We start from the raw sequence: 7,263 nt of genomic DNA, 5'->3' as shown, positions 1-7,263 counted from the left end.
ATTTAAATTCATCATGGATAAAAGGACGCTGATAGAAGTGTTAGTGTTTAATCATAACTGCTGTGGCAGAGTGACTGAAAGCGTTTTCAGCGTTTCGTTTTCACTCTTTGAATGATTAAGCTGATCAGTCTCAGCTGACCTTAGGGGCCTTGCTGGAGTAGAGGGTGGGAGGAGATCTGATATGTATTTTGGTCCAAGACCATTTTGTGATTTGTATGCAATTAAGAGTGCTTTGAATTACATTGTCTGAGAGACTGGTAACCAGTGGAGGGATCTCAGGATTGGTGTAATGTGTTCAAACTTCTTAGTTTTTGTTAGGACCCTAGCAGCGGCGTTTTGGATGAGCTGCCATTTACGAACAGCTCTTAAATTGGCCTGTTAGTAGACCATTACAATAATCAAGTCTACCCGAAACAAATGCATGGATTTTTTTCACGGAATTGTTTTGACATGAAACCTCTCATTCTTGTTAAACGATGAATTGAAAATCAAGGACCCCAATTGAAATAAGCCAGTGGCTTTCTTGGGTTTTTATCCTTTTAGTTGACCTTGTATGTAATATGTACTCTCATGTACCTACTTCTGCAAATCTTCTAATAAAGTTTTCAATCAATCAATCAATGTTATGTTTTTAAGGTGATAGTAGGCTGATTTGGTTATCGAGTTTATGTGGTTGTTGAAGGTTATATCAGATTCAGAGTCTAGAATTACACCAAGATTTCTGACCTGTTTTTTAGTTCAAGAGAGAGAATCAAGTTTTGCACTGACTTTCGATCTTTTGTCAGGTGCACCGAATAGGGGCGTGCCACAAAATTCTGGGCCCTATACATTAACAATCTCTGTGGGCCCCCTTCCTCTTTTGATCCATGACTCTCATGCATATTTTGATATATAAAAAAATATAAAAACACTAGCGCCTGGCTGGTGGAGTGAGATGGAGCCGGGAGGATTTTTAGTTACCGTTGTGTGGATAAAATCACAAAAATGACAAAACGTGTTTCATATTAAATATTCAGGGGGAAAAGGCGGGTTTTTTAAGCCAGGTATGGCGAGTGCCATAAATTGCCATACCAAAACGATGCCTATCGAGACACAGAGAGCGAGCCACAGACTTTTAATGAATAGATTGAAGAGCCACACACACAGACAGGTAAAGTCAAAGAGCCGCACGTGGGCGGCTAGTGAGCCTTGGGTTGGCCACCCCTGGACTAAACCATTTTGCGCCAAGAGGGGTCCCACAGATCTTCCAATATTTCGGGAGAACTGTAGCACAAAGTTAATTCTCTCAATTGATGTAATCAACAAACTTAAATAAGTTATGACACTAATTCATTCGAAATAAAGAACATTACAAACAAAACAAAACTTTAATTCCAGGATTTTCAAAGGCCCTCTCCCTGCTGGGGCCCTGGGTAGTCAGGTCCACTTTTTACCCCAACTAGTGCGCCCCTGGCACCGAATACAATTATCTCAGTTTTGTCCTTGTTTAGTTGGAGGAAGTTTTGTGTCATCCAGGCGTTTATTTGCTCAATGCAATTACAGAGATTGTCGATGGGACTATAGTCGTTCGGTGAGAGGGCTGTAGTTTTGAGTGTCATCTGCATAGTTGTGGTAGGCAATGTTCTTCTTTTTGGGGGGAAAAAGAAAGGGAAGTGTTGATTATTTGTGTTAGTTCGCCTGCCATGCAGCTAAATACGTTTTTTTTTAAAGCTTGTTGGCAGGACATCAAGGGCACAGGTGGTTTAAGACGTGACACGATTTTGTCTAGAGTCTTGTAGTCGATGGTGTTAAATTGTGACATGGTTGTTATGTCAGCCCTACTTGTGGCTGAGGACAAGTTTTTCATGCTTGACACAGAAGAGCTAATGCCTTGTCTAATGGTTTCTAATTTGTTGTTAAAAAAGGATGCAAACTCATTGCATTTACTAGTCGAGTGAAATTCCTGGGCAGTGGGTGTTGGGGGATTTGTTAGTCTGTCATTATTGATATTATTGTTGATCTTAGAGAACAATTATTGTCTGGCGCTTCTTATTTCTAAGTTATAGTTTTGAAGATTCTCTTTTTAGATATCATAGTGGAACTGAAGGTTTGTTTTTCTCCATCTATGCTCTGCTTTACGACTTTCTCTTTTTGGGGTCTTTACGGATGGGGCCGTTCTCCAGGGAGCTTTTTTGCTTACTTGAGATGCATTTGGACCTTATAGGTGCAATACCATCAATTGTTTTTGTGATTTTTAAGTTGAAATCGTGTAGATGTAGAAGGTCATTTACTGAGGTTGAAAGTTGTGTGGGGGACTAGGGAAAAGGCATCTATGAACAGAGCATTGGTGTTTTCATTTATGTCATTTCGAAATAGTTTCAGACATAGTTTGAATAACAGGTAAAATAGATACGTCAAAGAATATGCAAAACACAATATAACAATTGTTTCTACTAACTAAATGGGAGGTTTGGCTTAAAGGGCCTTTCAACTTAAAATACAAGCTTACATGATTTGTCCCCCAGACCATTTTAAGTACATATTTGGCTTACTTAGGTAAATACTGTAGTAGCTATAGTTTGATTGTTCAGTATCGTTTTCATTTGTTCTGAAAATAATTGACGTTTTGAAAATGCTATAATTCAATTCACAGTTCTCCAATGTCTAAGGTGTAATAGATCTTTATATATTACAATTTACATTTTGTATTATTATTATTATTATTATTAGAAACCACCCCTGAAATTCAAGGGCACAGGTGGCTGGTTTAAGACGTGACACGATTTTGTCTAGAGTATTGTAGTCGATGGTGTTAAATTGTGACATGGTTGTTATGTCAGCCCTACTTGTGGCTGAGGACAAGTTTTTCATGCTTGACACAGAAGAGCTAATGCCTTGTCTAATGGTTTCTAATTTGTTGTTAAAAAAGGATGCAAACTCATTGCATTTACTAGTCGAGTGAAATTCCTGGGCAGTGGGTGTTGGGGGATTTGTTAGTCTGTCATTATTGATATTATTGTTGATCTTAGAGAACAATTATTGTCTGGCGCTTCTTATTTCTAAGTTATAGTTTTGAAGATTCTCTTTTTAGATATCATAGTGGAACTGAAGGTTTGTTTTTCTCCATCTATGCTCTGCTTTACGACTTTCTCTTTTTGGGGTCTTTACGGATGGGGCCGTTCTCCAGGGAGCTTTTTTGCTTACTTGAGATGCATTTGGACCTTATAGGTGCAATACCATCAATTGTTTTTATGATTTTTAAGTTGAAATCGTGTAGATGTAGAAGGTCATTTACTGAGGTTGAAAGTTGTGTGGGGGACTAGGGAAAAGGCATCTATGAACAGAGCATTGGTGTTTTCATTTATGTCATTTGGAAATAGTTTCAGACATAGTTTGAATAACAGGTAAAATAGATACGTCAAAGAATATGCAAAACACAATATAACAATTGTTTCTACTAACTAAATGGGAGGTTTGGCTTAAAGGGCCTTTCAACTTAAAATACAAGCTTACATGGTCTTTTCAACCTCGCGTCTACAATATAAACCAATATAAACCAGCTATATTACGGCTATATTTTCTACTTATCTTAAATGCATGAAAACCGTTATTAAACCCCTCTAAACTGTCAGAATACGTCCCAGACGTCATGTAGTATGAGATTCCATGTAGTCTAGCATAGTTATTCATGCGGAAGTGGTGGTTTAAATTGCGTCTATACGTCGCTGTCCTTTAACCCAGATAAATGCGGTCTGTGTCTAAACCTGTTTTAGTCTAGCAGCACGTTGAGTTTAAATGAATACCCTAAACGCCTGTAGATTGTCAAAATATGTACCAGACCGTCATTTAGTCTGAGATTCCATGTAGTCTAGCATAGTTATCCTAGCAGAAGTGGTGGTTTAAATTGCGTCTATACGTCGCTGTCCTTTAACCCAGATAAATGCGGTCTGTGTCTAAACCTGTTTTAGTCTAGCAGCACGTTGAATTTAAATTAATACCCTAAACGCCTGTAGATTGGCAAAATATGTACCAGACCGTCATTTAGTCTGAGATTCCATGTAGTCTAGCATAGTTATTCATGCAGAAGAGGTGGTTTAAATTGCGTCTATACATCGCTGTCCTTTAACCCAGCTAAATGCGGTCTGTGTCTAAACATATTTTCTACTTATCTTAAATGCATTAAAATTCAGTAGGCTATAACAGGTCAAAACAACTAGACCAATACAAAACTAAAGAACAACCAAAAAAACATATTTTCCCCCAAAATAAAATGTGACAACAATCAATTTCATTAATGGGAGACCCTAATAAAATCATATCCTCAAATAATATCTTAAGAAAGCCTTCTTATCTTTGTTGGTTTATTATGTTTAGTTGAGTGTCTGTTTCAAATATTTTGTCCAACAATAGCCTACTGACTTTACTGAATAAGGCTGTGCCTGTCATGACACATATTGGTCATGAAGTGTTGCCAATGTAATGAATACAATATTGTTAATTTCAATGTTTGTAATTGGTCACTTTCAATTTATAAGAGTGTCATATATATACCGGTAGATACATTGAAATCGTAAAATTAAATTAAATAAATGTCCCTCCTGTCATATGACGTCGAGTAAACATGACAAGTGCTTTGCAGCTTCACGGTTCACCCAATGAACAACCTGCATCATCTAATCAAATCAAAATGCCGCTTGGAGCCATGCGTTATGCAACACGATTGGCTGTTTCATATGGAAGTCCCACCCATTTCAGATGTTCTGTCTATTTCATTGGTTGTTCGGCGAGACGTTTAAATTCAAAAAATCGACCGGTCGAGTTGAGCAGAGAGACAAGGGCAGACAGTTTGAAGAAGTGAAGTGCGCAAGGAGTTGGTTACCTGGTTACCGAAAGAGAAATAATTATATAGACTCGACAGTTGAATTTCAGGTAGGTGGTGAAAATGTGATTATCCAGCGCTGACTATCTACCTACGTGGTAGACTAACTGTTTATAGCAAGCGCTCGTTTGTTAGATACGTTTTTGTGCAACTGACTTGTGTTTATGTTCTCCGCACACGCTAGACAACGCAGAACGGGCCCCAGGCAGAACGGGAGTGCTGGCTACAGAAAGAATAACCCAACCTAAATGTTGTCTCCCTAACTGTTAATAAATACTATTATGTTGTATGTAATGTTTCTATTTCATTGTTAATATTTAATATTTAATGTTCTTATTTCCTTATTTATATTTCGTATTTACTATTTCCCTAAATAAATACATGTTCCTATTCATATTTCCTTGTCATAATTTACTTATTACTCATGAAAATTGTATTTGTCTACTTATACTAAGTGTTTAAACGTCTAGGCTATAACAAAGCTAAATTGATGTGAAATTGGAAATTGAAACGTCTGTTTAAACTGCATTTCAACAGCTATATATAGTCTGCCGTTGAAATGCCTATAGAAACAGTCGTTTCAATTTCACTTCCATTTGGCTTTGTTTTAGCCTAGACGTTTAAACACCGGTGTTTCAATGTCTAGGTTATAATTAAGCTAAATTTAGGCTAAATTGGAAATTGAAACAACGTCTATGTTTAGACGTTGAAATGCCGTTGAAACATAGAAAGGGAAACAACGCCTATGTTTCAACGGCATTTCAACATCTAAACATAGACGTTTTTTAAATATCCAAAATGGCCGATATTTAGCCTCGATTTGGCCTAGACGTCTACGGGCCATTTAGACGTTGTTTAGACGTCTAATCAACGTAAAATTGCTCACTGGGTTATTTTCCGTTGTTTTGATTCAAGAATAATTGACGTTAGTTGTTGGCTCCACAGGTATTGTTGTTACCAGTTGTGAGGCTTGTCACCTCCATGCCACCTGTCTTGCCTCTCCTCTGGACAATGAGGTAGAAAGTGTACCTTCCTCACCCCCATCGGTCACCTGCACCTGTAAAGATGGTTTCTCTGGCGATGGTCTGTCATGCTACAACCGGTCAGCCTGCGAACGCGGTTCCTGCTGTCGCCAAGGTTACCGCTGGTCCTCTGCGGGGGGCTGCGTGGATGTTGACGAGTGTTCCCTCCCCGATCAGCCCTGTGCCCCCCCTCAGGTCTGCGAAAACACGCCTGGATCCTTCAACTGCCTGGTACCCCAAAAGGGCAGAACCCGGCGCTCCAACAGCCCAAACTCTGACTCCCGTTCTGTGCAGTTCGGCTGTGTGAACAACACTCAGTGTCCTGCTGGCCAAGACTGCCTCAATGTCAGCGGCACCCTGCGATGCGTCGACCCCTGCCAACACTACACCGCGCTGGATGACGCCTGGCGCGCCACCGACTTTAGAGACGACAGCCTCAGATGCGACAAACCCGGTGATTGGCAGGGTTGGTATCGCCTCTTCATCGGCAACGCCAGCGTGCAAATGCCAGAGATATGCATTGAGCGTTTAATGTGCGGCACGGCCGCTCCTCTGTGGTTGAGAACACCTCATCCAGTGCCTTCGGATGGGATAGTGAGGCGACAAGTTTGCGGGAGCTGGACTAGTGGATGCTGTCAATTCGAATCTAATCCGATCCATGTCAAAGCCTGCCCAGGAAACCACTTTGTCTACAAGATTGTAAGCCCGACGGGCTGTAATTTTGCGTACTGTGCAGGTAAGGCGAATGTCTCAGTGTTTTATTATTACACTGTTAAGCAAAAATAATAATGTTAATTATTAATGTTAATTAATGCAATTCTCTCCTTTAATGCCTTGCTTGTGCTCCGTTAGATGTCAACACAGCTGTGTGTGGCACATGCAGAGATGGTGAGACCTGTGTGAGCGAGGATAAGATTAATTGGAGGTGTGAAAAGCATGGTGAGAACTCTAAAAACACCTTTGTTTGAAGTTGATCATTTATGCAGAATAATAATCGAAATGCCTATTTCATTTAATTATGATGAATTTATATTCGTATTTGGATTATTAGCTGGTGCCCAGGTCAGACTGGCCAATGGCAATAACTACTGCTCTGGGAGAGTAGAAGTCTTTTACAACAGCCAGTATATTCATCTCTCAGGCACTAGTTTCCCAGTGTCAAATGTAGCTTTTGAAATGGGAGGTGTAAACATTTGTTTAGGAGCAGTATTTGCTATTTGTAGGTATGTGATGAGGATGGGGGTGGGGTCATGCTTTACCAATATTGATGAACATCCAAAACAGAGAGAGATTTTGTGATTTGAAATATCAAAACTATAACTAACATCTTCATTTCCCCATAACCCTTTATTCCTCTCTCTCTCTCTCTCTCTCTCTCTCTCT

Source organism: Nansenia antarctica (genome assembly GCF_963989245.1).
Source record: "Nansenia antarctica genome assembly, chromosome: 2".
NCBI classification, from domain to species: domain Eukaryota; kingdom Metazoa; phylum Chordata; class Actinopteri; order Argentiniformes; family Microstomatidae; genus Nansenia; species Nansenia antarctica.
This window is presented reverse-complemented; position numbering follows the sequence as displayed.